Raw genomic sequence first — 19908 nt, forward strand, 5'->3', positions numbered from 1 at the left:
GTCTTGATCGCGAGGGTGTGAGATTGCTGAGTCCCCGTGACTCAAAGATTTCCTTCAAAACCAGATGCAGGGACCGATGATACCGCTCCAGGAGATTCGACTAAGCTCAAGTGGGAGTTCGATGAGGACTCAGGCCGATACTACGTTTCTTTTCCAGACGATCAGTAGTGGTGCCCAGTTGGGGCGATCGGGGACTTTGTCGCATTTGGGGGTTGTTCTTTATTTTGGTTCTGTAGTCGGACCTTGAGTGTATCTGGATGAATGTAACGATATTTATGCTATTGTGTGACGTGGCGAGTGTAAGCCAACTATGTATCTTATTCCCTTATTCATTACATGGGTTGTGTGAAGATTACCTCACTTGCGACATTGCTTACAATGCGGTTATGCCTCTAAGTCGTGCTTCGACACGTGGGATATATAGCCGCATCATGGGCATCGTGTGCCTCCTGACATTTAGGGGTTGTGGCAGTGTCCCGGGGAGTTGAGCTCCGAGGTGTTGTCGTCACAATTTTATCGTTGCAATTCTGGAATACCTGAGTTTCGCCGACATAAAAAATCTCTTTTATGCAGTTGTTGGTGATATAACCTCGACGCCACCCAGTACTGGGGCAGGAGTTCGGGAGTATCGCCATAACTCGTATAACGAATGCTTTTCGAAGGTTGAGGTAAATGATTTCCGAAGGTTTCTTGGTTATGTGTTGAAGGATGGATACAACTGGATGTAGGATTTGCTAGCTTTGGGTGAGATATTATGCTTCCCCTATATCCCCAACACCTGATTGCATAACCGGAAAGGTTCGGGAGTTTCATAGGTGGGAATTCATGTAGCTCTAGTATTACTTCCGCGGATATTTGGTTTGTGATTGGGTAATCCTCACCAAGTATTCGTTCTTGTCCGTACCTTGTTGTTTTATTCTTCTACCTCTATCTAAGTGGCTTCTCAATTTATGGAAGTGTGACCATTTCAATTGGAATGCATTCGTTCATTTTGTTCGGATGTTAAGACTATTTTTTGCAATTTCGATCCATTTGATTCAGCTTGAATATATGTCTGTCAAGATGCTAACGGATGTCACCCTCTTCAGGATGGCTCCTCCAACGCGTCAGAATCCTGAACCGCCACCACCACCTCCACCTCCAGAGGCATGGCAAGCATTGATGGCCGCTACCAATGCAAACACGCAGCTGATCATGCAAATTTTGCAAGAGCGCAACCAAGGGAATCAAGGCCATGGCAACAATCAGAGTCAGTTTGCTACACTCAACCAGTTCCTCGCAAACCAGCCAAAGACCTTCAGTAACTGTGTCGAGGCAATAGACGCTGATGATTGGCTCGTGGATATCTGCAAGCATTTTGAGTGGACCAACGTCAGGCCTGAGGACTTTGTCAAGTTTGCCTCGTTCCAACTCAAAGACCAAGCTGCAGAATGGTATCAGCAATACAAAGATTCCAGAGGAGGTCGTGTGATTACCTGGGATGAATTCCGTCAAGACTTCAAAGCTCACCACATTCCTCAGAGTGTTGTTGAGAGCAAGCGTGAGGAGTTCCGCAATCTGAAGCAAGGCAGCTTGTCTGTTTACCAGTATAACATCATGTTCCAGAAGCTCGCCCATTTCGCTAAGCAAGACGTCCAAGAAGAGCATGATTTATCAGTTCAGAGGTGGCCTCAGAGAAGATTTTCAACTAGCTCTCGTGCTTTTTGAGCCGCAGAAGTACGATGAGTTTTACAACATGGCACTGAAACAAGAGACTGCTCAACTCAAGTGCGATGCTTCCAAGAAGCGAGTCAGAGATGCAACTCCTTCTTCCTCAACTCAAGTGGCAACTATGCAGCAAAAGTATTGGTTGCCTCCTCCTCCTCCATTCCGTCAGCCTTATCAGTAGAAGAGCAAAGGTGGCAATGGATCTTCCCACCCACCCAACCCAGGCTTTTAGAACAAGACTTCGTCTCATGCTCCAAGATCAAGTGCTCCATATCACCGTCCGCTTTCAGAGGTCACGTGCAACAAGTGTCAGCAGAAGGGTCACTATGCCAACAAATGCTTCAATCAGAGGCGTCTTCCTCCTCCTCCTCTTGTGAGGTCTGCTAGCACTGCAGTGGTCAAGCATAATCCCAAGTTTGCAAAGGTCAACATGATGAACGCAGCTCAGGCAGAGGACTCGTCAGATGTGATCATGGGTAACCTTCCTGTTAACGATATTCCTGCAAAAGTTCTTTTTGACACTAGTGCATCACATTGTTTCATCTTGAGACCTTTTGCATCTAAGCATGAGTTAGCTTTCCAAGATTTGCATAGACCGTTAGCAGTTGTCTCACCAGGTAAATGCTTGCACGCAAGCTACGTGGTTCCGAAAGTTTCTATCATGTTGGGCGACTATAAGTTTCTGTCTTCTCCAATGGTCCTTGGGAACTTAGATATTGATCTTATTCTCGGAATGGATTGGCTTTCTAAGCACAAGGCTTAGCTTGATTGTGCTGCCAGGCAGATTCATTTGACGCATTCATCTGAGGATGTAATCGTCTTTGCCGCTCGTGATGATACCATTCGACTGTTTTCTCTCAACGAGAAGGGCGAGCTGGATGCCATTTCTCAGATTCCAGTGGTTTGTGAATATCAAGACGTCTTTCCAAAAGAGCTTCCAGGAATGCCTCCGCACCAGCCAGTTGAATTCGTCATCGATCTTGAGCCTGGCACGGAACCTGTTTGCAAACGTCCTTACAAGCTTGGACCTGAAGAGTTGAAGGAGCTGAAGAAACAACTCGATATTCAAGAACGTATGGGTCTCATTAGACCAAGTTCTTCTCCATGGGGTTGTGGTGTTCTTTTCGTCAAGAAGAAGGATGGAATGGACCGACTTTGTGTCGACTACCGTCCATTGAACAAGAAGACCATAAAGAACAAGTACCCACTTCCCAACATCAACGAGCTTTTCGAACAACTCAAATGTGCTCAAGTATTCTCCAAGCTTGATCTCCGTATGGGATATCATCAGATTCGCATTCATGAAGAAGATATCCCTAAGACAACATTTAGAACAAGTTATGGTTCATATGAATACACTGTCATGTCTTTCGGCCTTGTCAATGCTCCTCCAACATTCTCTCGCATGATGAACTTCATCTTCAACGCCTACACAAATGACTTCGTCTTGGTCTACCTCGATGACATTTTGGTCTTTTCCAAGAACAAGGAGGATCATGCTAAGCACTTGAGATTGGTGCTGGATAAACTCAGAGAACATCAGTTCTATGCGAAGTTTTCAAAGTGCGAGTTTTGGCTCGATGAGGTTCTCTACCTTGGACATATCATCTCTGCCAAGGGCATAGCTGTTAATCCTGAGAAGGTGTCTGTAATTGTGAATTGGGAACCACCTCAGAACGTGAAGCAACTCTGTAGCTTCCTTGGGCTCGCAAGTTATTGTCAAAGGTTCGTTGAGAACTTCTCAAAGATCGCGAAGCCTCTTTCCAACCTTCTCCAGAAGCATGTGAAGTATGTCTGGTCGCCTGAATGTGACATCGCTTTCAATACCCTGAAAGAGAAGTTAGTTACTGCTCTAGTTTGACTCCTCCTGATGAATCCAAACCGTTTGAGGTCTTCTATGATGCTTCCCTTCAAGGTCTTGGTGTAGTGTTGATGCAAGAGAAGAAAGTTGTGGCCTATACCTCTTGCCAGTTGAAGCCCAACGAAAATAACTACCCCACTCATGACCTCGAGTTGGCGGCAGTTGTCCATGCTCTTTTAACTTGGAGACATCTCTTATTGGGAAGAAAAGTGGACATCTTCACTGATCATAAGAGTCTCAAGTACATCTTCACTCAGCCAAACCTCAACCTCAGGCAGACTCGTTGGGTCGAGATGATTCAAGAGTATAATCCGAGTATTGAATATACTCCAGGCAAGGCCAACGTAATTGCTGACGCATTGAGCAGGAAGGCTTACTGCAACAGTTTGATTATCAAGCCCTACCAACCGGAGCTTTGTGAAGCTTTCCGCAAACTCAATCTTCAAGTTGTTCCTCAAGGATTTCTTGCCAACCTCCAAGTCTCTCCTACTTTGAAAGATCAGATTCATGAGGCTCAAATTCTTGATGCTATGGTGAAGAAGGTGAAGATTGGGATTGCCAAGAGTCAACCCAAGTACAAGTTCTATCATCTTGATGACAAGGATACTCTATTCTTCGAGGATCGCATTGTTGTTCCTAAAGGTGACCTTTGTAAATTCATTATGAACGAGGCTCACAATTCACTCCTCTCTATTCACCCTGGAAGTACAAAGATGTACCAGGACCTCAAGCAGTCGTATTGGTGGACTCGAATGAAGCGCAAGATTGCTCAGTTCGTGAATGAATGTGATGTCTGCAGAAGAGTGAAAGCAGAACACCAACGACTAGCTGGTCTCCTCCAACCACTTGCCATTCCAGAATGAAAGTTTGACCACATTGAGATGGACTTCGTGACTGGATTTCCCAAGTCCAAGCGTGGCAATGATGTTATCTTCGTTGTCATCGACAAGCTCACTAAAGTGGCTCATTTTCTTCCTATCAAAGAATCTATCACAACAGCTCAGTTGGCAGAGCTATATACCTCCAGGATTGTCTCCTTGCATGGCATTCCGCAGTTGATATCTTCAGATCATGGGAGCATCTTCACCTCCAAGTTCTGGGATTCTTTTCAGAAGACCATGGGCACCAACATTCGCTTCAACACAACTTTTCATCCTCAAACCAGTGGCCAAGTCGAGCGAGTCAATCAAATTCTTGAAGATATGCTCAGGGCATGTGTCATCTCTTTCGGTATGAATTGGGAAGATTGTCTTCCATATGCCGAGTTATCCTACAACAATAGCTTCCAAGCGAGTTCGTGCAAGGCCCCATTCAAGATTCTCTATGGCAGGAAGTGTCGTACTCCTCTTAACTGGCCAGAGACTGGTGAACGTCAACTTCTTGGAAATGACTTGATCACAGAGGCTGAAGAAATGTGCAAAGTCATTCGTGAAAATCTCAAAGCCGCGCAATCGCGCCAGAAGAGTTACTATGATAGCAAGCATCGTCGCTTGGCTTTCAAGATCGGAGACCATGTCTACCTCCGCGTCTCTCCAATAAAAAGTACTCGTCGCTTCAGTATCAAAGGGAAGCTTGCCCCTAGATACGTGGGCCCTTTCAAGATCATTGGCAAAAGAGGCGATCTCGCCTATCAACTTGATCTTCCATCCAACTTTGCAAACATGCACGACGTGTTTCATGTATCTCAACTCTGCAAGTGTTTCAAGACTCCTGACCGCACCGTCAACTTCGAAGAGATTCACCTCCAAGAAGACCTGTCTTATCATGAGCACCCCGTTGCTATTCTTGAAGAAACTGAGCGCAAGACTCATAACAAGTCTATCAAATTCCTGAAAGTCAAGTGGTCACATCATTCCGACCGTGAAGCCACCTGGGAACGCGAGGACCACCTCCATTCTGAGTACCCGGAGTTTTTCCAGTCCTAGATCTCGGGACGAGATCCTTTCGTAGTGGTGGAGTGTTGTAACACCCCGTATGTAACTTTCCATATTTGTATTCCAACTCTTGCCTTTTTCGGCACTAAGTTATGATATTTCCTCGTTGTCGGGTTTTTGTCTTCATGTGCTTTTGTCTTTGTCATGCATCTCATATCATGTCATCATGTGCATCACATTTGCATACGTGTTTGTCTCATGCATTCGAGCATTTTCCCCGTTGTCCGTTTTGCATTCCGGCGCTCCTACGTCCTTCAGTGTCCCTTTCTACCTCTTTTCATGTGTGGGTGTTAAACGTTTTCGGATTGGACCAAGACTTGCCAAGCGGCCTTGGTTTACTACCGGTAGACCACCTTTCAAGTTTTGTGCCATTTGGACTTCGTTTAATACTCCAACGGTTAACCGAGGGACCGAAAAGGCCTCGTGTGTGTTGCAGCCCAACACCTCTCCAAAGTGACCCAAAACCCACCTAAACCCCTTCCATCATCTAGGCCGTTCGATCACGACCGCGTGGTCGAAAACCGTGCTCAATTTGGAGCCTCCTAGCACCCTCTACCTATATATATAGACACTCCCCCGAAATTCCGGATCCCTACCTACCCTCACCCTAGCCTCGCCCATCTCCGCCGCCGGACACGTCCGGTTCCCACCGGACGAGTCGGCGCCGCCGCCTGCAGCCAGTGGCGTGCCGCCACGTGGCGCGCCGCCACCCGCACCCGCTCTAGCCCGCTCGGCCCGGGGAGAGCCCTCCCGGCTCGAAGCGTCCCCGCCGCCCGAGAGCTTCGTCGCGCCGCCGCCCCGCCGCATCGCCGCGTGCCCTGCCGCCGCCGCCATCGACCGCCTCGCCGCGCGCTCGCCTCCCACCGGCGACCTCCGACGCCGCGCCGCCTCGCGCATCCGGCCCGGAGCCGCCGCGCCCGCGCCTCGCCGGCCACCTCGTCGGCCTCCCCGTCCTCATCGCCGGCGTCCCGACGTTCCCCCACGCCGGCGAGCTCCATCCACTGTTCCGGTGAGTACTCTGGCGAGCGCCTTGGGAAGCGTGCAGATCTGGATCCGGTTGACCTTTTGCCCTAACCCTAGTTTTTATGCACTTTTCATCATGCCGTATCTCTGCAACTGTGGCTCCATTTTGGGCATGTAGCATATCAAATTGTCCGTCTCGACGAGTACTTCATTTCATCTCATTGTGTCATGTTCATTTGAGCTCATCTTGATGCCCTAAATGTTGTTGCAAGAGGGCTATGCAATGTTAGTTTCAGTTTATTATCCGCAATTGGACATTTGTCATTTTTGCCATGTTTGATGTGTGCCTCCGATGAACTTGAGCCCTACATGTGTTTTGAAGTATGACATGCCATCTTTACAGGGGTGTATGCCATGTATTTTTGTGATCTTTGTGGTGACTAACACAAGCATGCAAAGTAGCTCTCGTAATGTTGCTGATTTTAGGGACTGAGAAATCTTCCAAGTCTTTTCCCTGATTATATTTTTATGCCATGTATTCATGTTGCTACCTAGTGATCCATGCCTCTTTTGAGCATAATCAGTAAGGCTGTTTGTAGATATTGTTGTGCTCTATTGATCCATGTCTTTGTTTGCATTTATGGAGCACCCTAGCTTTACTCAATCGAACTCTACTTTTGCTATAAAATGTTCCTGGCAGAATGTTTACATGCTAAGCATTTTGCCGAGGTTGATGTAGTTGATCCATGCATGCTATGTTGTTGTTCTTGCCATGTTTAGCTTCTATGCCATGTCTACTTGCTGGGTGTATCCTCAGTTTGTCATACAATGCCTTGTGGTGAGTGCATCGAGCTCGTAAACATGCCTACTTAATATCTGTTTTGCCATGTTCCAGTTTTCTGCTAAGTCTGAATCTGCTAACGATAATTGCTATGTTCACATGGTTGTCATTGTATTTTCTGATCCCTTTTGGCTTATGGTCAGTAAGGGACTTTTGTTGTATGCTTTGAGTAGCTTCATGCCATGCCTTACTTTGCCATGATATGTTCCTGTAGCATGTTGTTATCTTGCTCTAAACATTGCTTCCTGATGTTAAATTCCCGACTTGTTATTTTCACTAAGTCTATAACCTGATATCTTTTGCACTTTTGCTATGCTTGTTTGAACCTGCTATTGAGTGAATTAGCCGTAGCTCAGTGTTCATAGTTTGTCAACCATCTTGAGTGGATCCCTGCCATGTATTTTGTTGTTATGTTAGAGTGCAATAACTTAATTTTCTTGATGCATTTAGATGGCCTCGTGCTGTTAATCGCAGATCGGTGCCATATTTGTTTTGCTTGTCATTTCCAAACCGTGCATACGATTCCGGTGATCTTTATATCGATTTTGACCAAAATCAACTCCTATTTCCAGTGGAACTCTTAGTTTTCCAAGTTTAGGCCAGGTTCAATCTTTCCTTTCTGAAACATGCATATGCATCGCATGTCGCATCCTGCATATCATGCCATGTTTTGAATCATGTTGTTTGTGCATTGCACGTGGTTGATTGTGTTCTCCCTTTGCTTGTGTTCTTGCTTGGGTAGAGATAGGAGACGAGTACGTGATTGAGGAGCCCGTTGAGTACACTTACAAGGATCAAGCTAACGTCAACTCGGAGAACTTTGCAGGCAAGATGACCATACCCTCGAAATCACTTCTATCTTTGCTTGCTAGATGCTCGCTCTATTGCTATGCCTATGCTACGATACCTACCACTTGCTTATCATGCCTCCCATATTTCCATGTCAAACCTCTAACCCACCATGTCCTAGCAAATTGTTGTTTGGCTATGTTACCGCTTTGCTCAGCCCCTCTTATAGCGGTTGCTAGTTGCAGGTTAAGATTGGAGTTTGTTCCTTGTTGGAACATTTTTTTGTTGGGATATCATTATTATATCTTGTCTAATTTAATGCACCTATATACTTGGTAAAGGGTGGAAGGCTCGGCCTTATGCCTGGTGTTTTGTTCCACTCTTGCCACCCTAGTTTCCGTCATACTGGTGTTATGTTCCTTGATTTTGCGTTCCTTACATGGTTGGGTTATAATGGGAACCCCTTGATAGTTCGCCTTGAATAAAACTCTTCCAGCAGAGCCCAACATTGGTTTTACCATTCGCCACCTAGCCTTTTCCCTTGGGTTTCGCGGACTCAAGGGTCATCTGTATTTTAAACCCCCGGGCCAGTGCTCGTCTAAGTGTTGGTCCAACCTGTCAGCCGCCGGTGGCCACCAGGGGCAACTCTGGGCTGGCCTACCGGAAGTTTGGACAATCCGGTGTGCCCTGAGAACGAGATATGTGCAGCTCCTATCGGGATTTGTCGGCACATTCTGGTGGTTTTGCTGGTTTAGTTTTACCATTGTCGAGATGTCTTGTAACCAGGATTCCGAGTCTGATCGGATTGTCTTGGGAGAAGGAATATCCTTCGTTGACCGTGAGAGCTTGTGATGGGCTAAGTTGGGACACCCCTGCAGGGATTTGAACTTTCGAAAGCCGTGCCCGCGGTTATGGGCAGATGGGAATTTGTTAATGTTCGGTTGTAGAAAACCTAAAGCTTAACTTAATTAAAATGAATCAACAGAGTGTGTGGCCGTGATGGTCTCTTTTCGGCGGAGTCCGGGAAGAGAACACGGTCTTGTGTTATGCTTGAACGTAGGTTGTTCTAGGATCACTTCTTGATCATAGTTTCTCAACCGTGCCTTTGCCTTCTCTTCTCGCTCTCTTTTGCGTATGTTTGCCACCATATATGCTAGTGCTTGCTGCAGCTCCACCTCATACCTTTTACCCTTCCTATAAGCTTAAATAGTCTTGATCGCGAGGGTGTGAGATTGCTGAGTCCCCGTGACTCACAGATTTCCTTCAAAACCAGATGTAGGGACCGATGATACCGCTCCAGGAGATTCGACTAAGCTCAAGTGGGAGTTCGATGAGGACTCAGGCCGATACTACGTTTCTTTTCTAGACGATGAGTAGTGGTGTCCAGTTGGGGCGATCGGGGACTTTTTCGCATTTGGGGGTTGTTCTTTATTTTGGTTCCATAGTCAGACCTTGAGTGTATCTGGATGAATGTAATGATATTTATGCTATTGTGTGACGTGGTGAGTGTAAGCCAACTATGTATCTTATTCCCTTATTCATTACATGGGTTGTGTGAAGATTACCTCACTTGCGACATTGCTTACAATGCGGTTATGCCTCTAAGTCGTGCTTCGACACGTGGGAGATATAGCCGCATCGTGGGCATTACAATGATGCATTCTTTATGTTTCAATTCTTATCCATTATGTGAGCATCATTGAAATCATCATGCCTAGCTAGGGGCGTTAAACGATAACGCTTGTTGGGAGGCAACCGAATCCCATTCTTGTTCTTTACTTTTTGCTCCTGTTTAGTAATAAATAATTCATCTAGCCTCTGTTTATATGTGGTTTTATGTTTTAGTTAGTGTTTGTGCCAAGTAGAACCTTTGGGGAGACTTGGGTGAAGTCTTTGCGATCATGCTGTAAAAAACAGAAACTTTAGCGCTCACGAGATTTGCTGCCATTTTTTATTGGAGAGTGCTATTTAGTTAATTCTTTTTGCAGATGAGTAATAGATACATTCCGCAGGTCCACAAATTTATTTGAGAATTTTATGAGTTCCATAAGTATATGTTTGATCCATATTACTACAGACTGTTCTATTTTTGACAGATTCTGTTTTTCATGTGTTGTTTACTTATTCTGATGAATCTATGAGTAGTATCGGAGGTATGAACCATAGATAAGTTGGAATACAGTAGATATTACACCAATATGAATTTTGAATGAGTTCACAACAGTACCTAAGTGGTGATTTACTTTCTTATACTAACGGAGCTTACGAGTTTTCTGTTAAGTTTTGTGTTGTGAAGTTTTCAAGTTTTGGGTAAAGATTCGATGGACTATGGAATAAGGAGTGGCAAGAGCCTAAGCTTGGGGATGCCCAAGGCACCCCAAGGTAATATTCAAGGACAACCAAGAGCCTAAGCTTGGGGATGCCCCGGAAGGCATCCCCTCTTTCATCTTCATTCATCGGTAACTTTACTTGGAGCTATATTTTTATTCACCACATGATATGTGTTTTGCTTGGAGCGTCAATTTATTTTGTTAGGATTTGCTTGCTGTTATTTATAACAATGTTTTGCATCTTTTATTTCAATAAAAGTGGCATTGATAGCCTTTACTATGCCTAGAAAAGTCAGAATGTGATAAAATGTTGAAACCTTTTGCATATTAAACTCTGATAAATTTACTACAGTGGGAATTTTCTTTCATAATATTTGGAGGTAGGGAAGTATGGATCTTGCTGCAGTCTTTACAGACTATCCTGTTTAGGCAGATTGCTGTTATATTTGCATTGTTTGCATATGTTTGCTTCTTTAATGATTTTATTTGAGGATAGGACTATTAAATATGCAAAGGCATTTAGTATGCAATGTTGAATAATAATTTTAGTGATTTGCTACAGTAGAGTATGATAAGGTTTTTGCATTGGTTTATACTAACTTATCTCACGAGTCCTTGTTGAGTTTTGTGTGGATGAAGCTTTTGAGATTTAGGGAGACCGTGATATGAGAGGAATTAATGAGACACAAAATCTCAAGCTTGGGGATGCCAAAGGCATCCCAAGATAATATTTCAAGAAGTCTCAAGCGTCTAAGCTTGTGGATGCCCCGGTTGGCATCCCACCTTTCTTCTTCAACAACTATCGGTTAGTTTCGGTTGATCCTAAGTTTTTGCTTCTTCACATGATGTTTGCTATTCTTAGAATGCCATTTTCTTTTGCTTTGCTTGCTGTTTGAATAAAATACCAAGATCTAAAATTATTAAATGTTAGAGAGTCTTCATATAGTTGCATAATCATTCGACTACTCATTGATCTTCACTTATATCTTTCGGAGTAGTTTGTCATTTGCTCTAGTGCTTCACTTATACCCTTTTAGAGCACGGTGGTGGTTTTATTTTATAGAAATAGATGAACTCTCATGCTTCACTTATATTATTTTGAGTCCTAAACAACATGGTAATTTGCTTTGGTTATGAATTTAGTCCTAATATGATGGGCATCCAAGAGGGATATAATAAAAACTTTCATATAGAGTGCATTGAATACTAAGAGAAGTTTAATACTTGATAATTGTTTTGAGATATGGAGATAGTGATATTAAAGTTGTGCTAGTTGAGTAGTTGTGAATTTGAGAAATACTTGTGTTGAAGTTTGCAAGTCCCGTAGCATGCACGTATGGTAAATGTTGTGTAACAAATTTGAAACATGAGGTGTTATTTGATTGTCTTCCTTATGAGTGGCGGTCGGGGACGAGCGATGGTCTTTTCCTACCAATCTATCCCCCTAGGAGCATGCGCGCAATACTTGGTTTTTGATGACTTGTAGATTTTTGCAACAAGTATGTGAGTTCTTTATGATTAATGAGTCCATGGATTATGCGCACTCTTACCCTTCCATCATTGCTAGCCTCTTCGGTACCGTGCATTGCCCTTTCTCACATTGAGAGTTGGTGCAAACTTCGCCGGTGCATCCAAACCCCGTGATATGATACGCTCTATCACACATAAACCTCCCTATATCTTCCTCAAAACAGCCACCATACCTACCTATTATGGCATTTCCATAGCCATTCCGAGATATATTGCCATGCAACTTTCCACCATTCCGTTTATTATGACACGCATCATCATTGTCATATTGCTTTGCATGATCATGTAGTTGACATCGTATTTGTGGCAAAGCCACCGTTCATAATTTTTCATACATGTCACTCTTGATTCATCGCAATCCTGGTACACCGCCGGAGGCATTCATATAGAGTCATATCTTGTTCTAGTATCGAGTTGTAATCTTTGAGTTGTAAATAAATAGAAGTGTGATGATCATCATTAATAGAGCATTGTCCCAAAAAAGGCCAAAAAAGAGGGGAAGGCCAAAAAAAGAAAGGCCAAATAATAATTAAAAAAGGGCCAAATAAAAAAATAAAAAATAAAATAAAAGGGACAATGCTACTATCCTTTTTCCACACTTGTGCTTCAAAGTAGCACCATGATCTTCATGATAGAGAGTCTCTTGTTTTGTCACTTTCATATACTAGTGGAAAATTTTCATTATAGAACTTGGCTTGTATATTCCAACAATGGGCCTTCTCAAGTGCCCTAGATCTTCGTGAGCAAGCAAGTTGGATGCACACCCACTTAGTTTCTTTTGTTGAGATTTCATGCATTTAGAGCTCTAGTGCATCCGTTGCATGGCAATCCCTACTCCTTGCATTGACATCAATTGATGGGCATCTCCCTAGCCCATTGATTAACCACATCAATGTGAGACTTTCTCCGTTTTATCTTCTCCACATAACCCCCTCATTACATTCTATTCCACCCATAGTGCTATATCCATGGCTCACGCTCATGTATTGCGTGAAAGTTGAAAAAAGTTTAAGATTACTAAAGTGTGAAACAATTGCTTGGCTTGTCATCGGGGTTGTGCATGATGAGAGCATTCTTGTGTGACGAAAATGGAGCATGACCAAACTATATGATTTTGTAGGGATGAACTTTCTTTGGCCATGTTATTTTGAGAAGACATGATTGCTTAGTTAGTATGCTTGAAGTATTATTATTCTTATGTCAATATTAAACTTTTGTCTTGAATCTTATGGATCTGAATATTCTTGCCACAATAAAGAAGATTACATGGATAAATATGTTAGCTAGCATTCCACATCAAAAATTCTGTTTTTATCATTTACCTACTTGAGGACGAGCAGGAATTAAGCTTGGGGATGCTGATACGTCTCCAACGTATCTATAATTTTTGATTGTATTGGGTGTGTTGGGGACACAAGAGACTTTTTGTTGTTTGGTTGCAGGGTTGCTTGAGAGAGACCATCTTCATCCTACGCCTCCTACGGATTGATAAACCTTATGTCATCCACTTGAGGGAAATTTGCTATTGTCCTACAAACCTCTGCACTTGGAGGCCCAACAACATATACAAGAAGAAGGTTGTGTAGTAGACATCAGTGGGTCATTGTAACGCCCCTATAATTAAGCTACAACATTATCCCCTCTAATTATACAATGTCATCATGTTTTGCAATAATGAATGCCACTTGCCCCAAATCAAAATTGAATTCAAATTTCAATTATAAGACAAAATAAGGTTTCTTCAAACAATATTTTTTTTGGTGGTATTGCAAAGAATCCCTAAGTATTTATGTTAAGGAAAACAACATCACCCAAATTCCCAAAATGCCCCTAACAATATTTAATGGGGACCAACAACTAATAGGGCCATTTCAAAATAAACAAATATTTTAACACTTCAAAATGATTTGAAATTTTGTGTACTAGTTCAAAATATTGCCTAATATTTATGTGCCAAAAGTCAAGTTCATAAAAAATCATTTGGTATTAAAATAAAATAGAAAAGAGAGAAAGAAAAATAAAACAGAAAAGGAAAAAAAAGAAAAAGACAAAACCCTACACTATGCCATTGGGCCTTATGTGGACACAATGCGATCCAGCCCACCTGCCTCGGCATCCCCCTACCTCTCGCCAACATCGTGCAAAGGTCGGGTGCACAACATGGCCACCGATGTCGCATGCCATCCGATACCCCTGCCCTATTTAGAGCCTCTCGTGGAAAACCCTAGATCGATCCCAATCCCTCCCCCCCCCACGTCGCGGTTCCTCCTCCCTAGCCCCTCCCGCTTGATACCAAGCTCGTACGAGCGTAGCCATCGCCATGGCCACGCCACCCACATTGCCATCGTCCTCTCCGCAGCCAGAGAGCCTGTACAGAAGCTTCGTCGTCGTCCACTACCTCGACTCCGACCTCGGGCTCAAGCTGGGGGACCCCATAACGTGCACCTCAATCAGTTTCTTCCTTCTCCCCTACCGTCACCATTGCCGTTGATCTGCGCATCCCCGACCAGCCCCAACCTCCTTGAGCTCACCACCATGCTCCCTGTGAGCGTCCACATCTTTTCCCCATCTTCCCCATGCGATAGCTTGCTCTACCGCTATTTCCCGGAGAGCCAAAACCCACCGCCGCCTGAGCTCATCGCCGGCATCACTCTGGTCACCAATTGGTCACGCGTGTGTATCCACTGGCTCCGTGCATGCCCGTAGAATAGTTCTAGAACCCTGGACCGCTCGAACTCGGGGTAAAACAAGGATTCCTCCGAGCTCCCCTTCTGGCTACGGTCAGACGTTGTTGCTCCGGCCAAATCTGGTCTCCCCTGGTCGGACCAGTGCTAGCATTCGACGCGCCGTATCACTGACGTTCGAACGCGACCAGTCTCACGTCCATCCATGCCCTGTGGACGAATTCCGCGCGTCGCCGCCATGTTCTGTGGTCACTGGCGGTAAACGTCGGTGGTGATGATGTGACCAATTAGTTTAAATGCTAATGACCCTTTTACTTAAGCCCACGACCACTTACATGTGGGCCATGCGACTGTAGTGATTAGGATTAGCACAAATTAAATATGTTAACTAATTGACACACTGACAGTAGGGCCCCACCTCCTAATTAACCTATTTAACTTAACTTAATCAATTGTTAAGTTAACATTCACTCACTGCAAGGCCCCACATGTCAGATTGACCAGTCTAAGTCCATAGTTGACTGCTCACTGGGCAGTCAACTAGATCCCATGTGCCAGCCTGTGTAACACTCTGTTGGGTGCACTTTCTGTGTGCGCTTAGCATTTATCCAATTAATTTGAATTAATAATAAATTCAGAAAATCTTTAAAATTTTGGGAATTCATATAAAATAAACCGTAGCTCAGGTGAAAATAATTTATATATGGAAGTTGATCAGAAAAATGTAACGAATCTGTAATATGTCATTTGCATGCATGACCAACACCTCTATCATAATGAACATTGATATTTTGCATCATAATCAATTAATGAAATAATATCTGGAGTCAGGTAAATATTCCATATATTTTCCCACTTCAACTAAATTGTGTAGTACTAAAACAGAGCACATCATCATCACCTTTTGCCATCCCATGCATTTGTGTTGCATTTGTTTGCTTTGTTATTTATTTGTTTACCCCACATTTGCTTTTATTGGTAGACCCTGAGACAGCTGTAAACCATGAGATCGACTACATCATTGAGTAGCTGGTTTCATCTATAGAGCAATCAGGCAAGCAACCCCCCTGCCCTTTGATCATTCTAATATCGCCTATTCTTTCTCTCTACTTTCATGCATTAGGTATTTGTATCTCTATTATTCAGTTGATCATACTCTGATGCATAGCCTGATTTTGTCGCCTGGTAAAAGTACTTGACATGTTATGCTAGCATGCCTAGTATAGCTATGCTGGTGTTCCATTAGTTGGCCCTACATCCTTGTTTGTGTTGCTATGCTAGATTACCAGGCTATGATACCCTATGGGCGGGTATGCTTTACATCACTACATTACAATGTTACATTTATGTTGGTATGGGGGCTGAAGGGCAGGTGGTACCATACAGTAAGAGATGGACCTGAGCCCCGACAACTCCTGAGTGATGCAACACGGGAACCCAACAGATATCCACTAGATGATGGTGAGGTTAGTATTGTCCCCACATTTTTAAAGTTAGTGGAACGACAAGACATGCGAAGACCATCCAGGATGAGGTGGGCCCAGGCCCTGGTCGATGTCCATAGATAAATGGAATAATACGACCAACAAGATTTGGGTATTTGAACCGAGATTGTCACTGGCATATACACACTAACCACCGTGCACGGTAATGTTTATGGGGCCCTCAACATCACCAGTTCCTCCTGAAAGCTTTCTTAGATGTCACAGTTTAGAACTGTAGGCTGATTGTTGGGGTGAGCGTAGTACTACCTGCTATCTATACAGAGATGGGCTTGGTCCCCGACCAGTCTCGCCACGTGCAGGAGCGGATTAGGTGAGCGGCCAAACAACCCTTTCACGCTTAGGATGTAGACCGACGGGTGACTTCTCTAGAGAGCCTAGGTAGGACTTCGGTGTGTCGATTGTTCGAGGCCGAGCATTACCCAGGAAAGTGTGTCTGGCCAGAGATAATCTAGCGTATCGGGTTATGTGGTGCACCCCTGCAGGGAAGACGAAACTATTTGGGTAGCCGCGTCCATTGTAACGGATGGCTTGGAGATGTACCCCGATCTTATACCACTTGAACTGGATACTTGATAAAACACACCTACTATATATGTCTATACAACTTGAACCGGTTACTAGATATGATTCACTAGTTCTATAAATATGGAATACCCGAGGATCGCTTTCTTGCAGGGAGTCGAGGAAGGATTTCAGGGTATGGTATTGTTGTACTATTTACTTATACTCATATGCGCACATACCCTTCCTTTGCTGCAAGATGCTCTATTCCTCTTCTAATGCTGCAAGATGATGGCACATGTGTTACATAGAGATTCCCCCCTTTATTCTGGCATTTCTGCAGTTTAGCCCACAAATTACCCCTATTCCTTTGATATCGATGCATATGTAGCATAGTTCCAAAGTAAGTCTTGTGAGTACTTTGGATGAGTACTCGCCGTTGCTTTGCTATCTTTTTCCTTCAACCCGGTTGATACTATAAGATAGTAGCCTCTCAGATACAGGTATTCTCGATGATGGATACTACTTGGAGTTTGATGTTGACGAGTAGTTCGGAGGTCCTAGGCTGGAGGCATGCACCTTTTCAATCTAGTGTCATTGTTTTGCTCAACCGTCTTAAGGAAAAACTTGTTTAACTTCGTCTATACCCATACTTTTTTGTTTGTTGACTGATGTATTATGGGTCCTCGTGACCCCGACTTCTAATATAAAGATTCATGTTTAAGTTGTGTCGTAGAGTTGTGTTGTGATATTGACGTGGGTCACCATTGGTGATCGTGCATGATGCATGTATGATTAGTGCATGATTATAAACGGGGGCGTCAAAGTCACATTTGTCATAGACATAAGCTACTAAATCTCCGTATATAAGTTGTGAAATAGACATCCATACAATAGTCCACCTCCATCCTTTGCTCGCACTCCCCAACAATACCCCGCTTGCATCCTCCTCGCAATCATCATTTCACCAGCCCTATAAACCTCTCGGTGGCGCCAATGTACCTAGAACTATGCCATCGCCCTTCAGTGATGTGTTGATATATTCGATGGGTATCCATCGAGTATGGATACCCATCGGGCATATGTATAGGTATGTGATTATTGTACCCTCACCATACCCTACCCATTTCTATGCTTTATCTATAAAAAACATCTTTGCACATATGTAGCCTGGATCGATGTCAACTCTTTTTTGTTTGAGTAAGTTTGGTATCTTTATTGATTAACTACATAAGGTACAACAAAAGTATCCTAAAGTGGAAGTAGCCATACGTATTGACAATACTCGAGAGTAAGAGATTTTTTTACAAAATTGTGCGCTTCTGTATTAGATGCTCTCCCCTTTTGAATGAGGGCCACCTCCTAGAAAGAATTTCAGTAGCCTTAATCTCCATGGGCATCATAATGTACGTGCCTTCACTCGCTCCATTGGCAGGGAATTCGACATATAAAGGAGCCTTGCCAAGCCACGGGTCCAACCAGATAAGGTCCCATCTCCATTTCCTATGGAAATGTTTATACCGAGGTGGATATCATGTTTGATCACCTGGAAGGACTCCCAGAACTAGGAGCGCTCCCTTCGATCACAAGGGAGGAACTCGGCAGCCCTGCATGCATTTAGCTTTTATAAGATGCAACCATAGCCCTCCCTCATCCTTTAGAATCACCACACCCATCTCAGCATAAGGGACACATTCATGCATTGGGCTGCCAGAATACGTTAACCCCATGGGCCCTTAGGGAAGCATATATCAGCCCACTTAACCATATGGTATTTCTGGTGCCGATTGACCGCTTGTCAGAAGAATTGTGATAGATCCTTGTCAAATGAGCTATGTACCTCTTTTGATATAATATACAATCCCATCATATACATGGGAGGCTAGAGAGACAAGAGTCTATATGCATGAGTTTACTCCCTTTAGAGGAGAACCTCCAGCGCCACGACTCCGTCTTGAATGCAACACGCCCCAAAAGCAGGCCAAAGTCCCTGGTATGGATCATAGAATTAGAAAGCGGCATCCCCAAGTATCCAAGGATAACCTACAATTAGGTTCTCTGCTATTTGGCGCTTGTTCTCCAATGAAAACACCATGACCACAACCCCACTCTTATCGAAGTTGATATAAAGTCCCAGCATGAACGCATGAAAGGAGAAGGAACGTAAGATTGATGATATCCAGTTACGACCCTCACAGCATGATCATGATGTCATATGCATATTGTAGATGTGCCACACCATGCAGCTCTAGGGATAATATGCCCAACCACACCAGAGATGTGATCAGTCATCATAGCTTCATCCAGGATGTCCGCCAGGGCGTCAACGAGAAGGTTAAAGAAGAGGAGAGAAATAGATACCCCGACCTCACCCCGCGCGACGACCTATAAAATAGGCGCTCACCTCTCCATTAACATTGGTAGTGGTGCTATCACTCATGACCATCTCCATGGTCCAACAACACCGACGATCATCGAACCCCCTCCGGTTAGGGACTTGGCGGAGAAATGACCAGTCCAAGCGATTGTAAGCATTATAGAAATTTAGCTGAAGGAACACACCCTTCTAGCACTGAACCTTAACCTAATGAACAATTCATGATGCTCTAGGGTCGCATCGTGAATACGGCGCCCCTTAACAAAGGTGAACTAGTAAGGGTGTGTGAGGCATTCCACCACCAGGGCAAACCGTGTTGCACGCACCTTAGCAAATATCCATTGAAGGGCATTTATCACCGTGAACGGTCTAATGTGACCGATATCTGTTTCCCCAACTAATTTTGGGATTAGGGAACCACACGGAAGTTCAAATGGGACACATACAATGTCCCAATGTAGAATTTTTAGAACATTCGCTTAATCATCGCCTAAAGATGCTCTCAAAACTAATGGAAAAAGGAGACTAGGAGGCCATTCAGACAAGACACCAAACTAGCCTTCACCTCTGCAATCGCCGGACCAACCTCCTCAGGCAAGAATGAGAGGGTCAGTTCCGCATTCTCGTCGGCAGACACCCTTGCCTCTGCTGGCCAGCAGTTTACACCCACTGCAACCCTAAACCAGGGCTCCACCATGAAGATCTCCTTATAGAAGGTATAGATATGTACCAAGATAGTCCTGCAACCTTCAAGAGGATCGCTTCTTTCCCAAGGCACGGGCGATGGCCCATTTACTATGCCGCATATTCGCAATGCCATGGAAGTAAGCAGCGTCGGCATCCCGTGGAGAGGCCAATTCCGATGACTGCGTTGACGCGATAAAAT

The sequence above is a fragment of the Triticum dicoccoides genome, chromosome 2A (genome assembly GCF_002162155.2).
Source record: "Triticum dicoccoides isolate Atlit2015 ecotype Zavitan chromosome 2A, WEW_v2.0, whole genome shotgun sequence".
Taxonomy (NCBI): domain Eukaryota; kingdom Viridiplantae; phylum Streptophyta; class Magnoliopsida; order Poales; family Poaceae; genus Triticum; species Triticum dicoccoides.